The sequence below is a fragment of the Bison bison genome, unplaced genomic scaffold (genome assembly GCF_000754665.1).
Source record: "Bison bison bison isolate TAMUID 2011002044 unplaced genomic scaffold, Bison_UMD1.0 scf7180017864473, whole genome shotgun sequence".
Classification (NCBI taxonomy): Eukaryota; Metazoa; Chordata; class Mammalia; order Artiodactyla; family Bovidae; genus Bison; species Bison bison.
The window spans coordinates 16,950,244-16,950,692 of record NW_011495034.1 but is presented as its reverse complement, the minus strand read 5'-3'; the positions used below and the strand labels follow the sequence as shown (position 1 = coordinate 16,950,692).

The 449-nt window shown below is 31.4% G+C and overlaps 1 protein-coding gene across 3 annotated transcripts in view; it reads left to right on the top strand.

Annotated features, from left to right (window-relative positions):
- The window catches only part of NDRG4 (NDRG family member 4), a 100,454-nt gene that overhangs the window by 92,582 nt on the left and 7,423 nt on the right, over positions 1-449 (top strand). The gene's annotated exons all lie outside the window — the stretch shown is intronic.

Below are 449 nucleotides of genomic sequence, written 5' to 3'. Positions count from 1 at the left end.
TTCCTCTCCTCCTCCCTCTACTTCCTCTTCACTTAGAAAAGTCCTTTTTTCTTTCCTCCAAGGAAATTAAGAAAAAAAAGTTAATTTTTTCATACATTTCCTTAAAACACTATAGTCTGTAAGTTGCTCAAACCATTATCCAAAACCAACAAGCTATACAACTAATTAGCCGCTAAGTAAGGATTATCTTAATTCCTCATTCACTAATTAGAGTAATACTTAAACATGAATCATTTTTTAATGAAAAGTTACTCTTATGTTAAGTTTTGAGGTTTAAAAAAGTCAGATTTCAGAAACATCATGTCAGGCAGGAGGAGCCCACAAGCTTTCCATCTCTAAAAAGAAAACCTTAATTTTTAGGAATCAAAGTATTTCTTTCTGCAAAACAAAGAATAAAACAAAAAAACTGACCAAGAATTTTCAACTCCAGTTTCGACTGCAGTACTTAA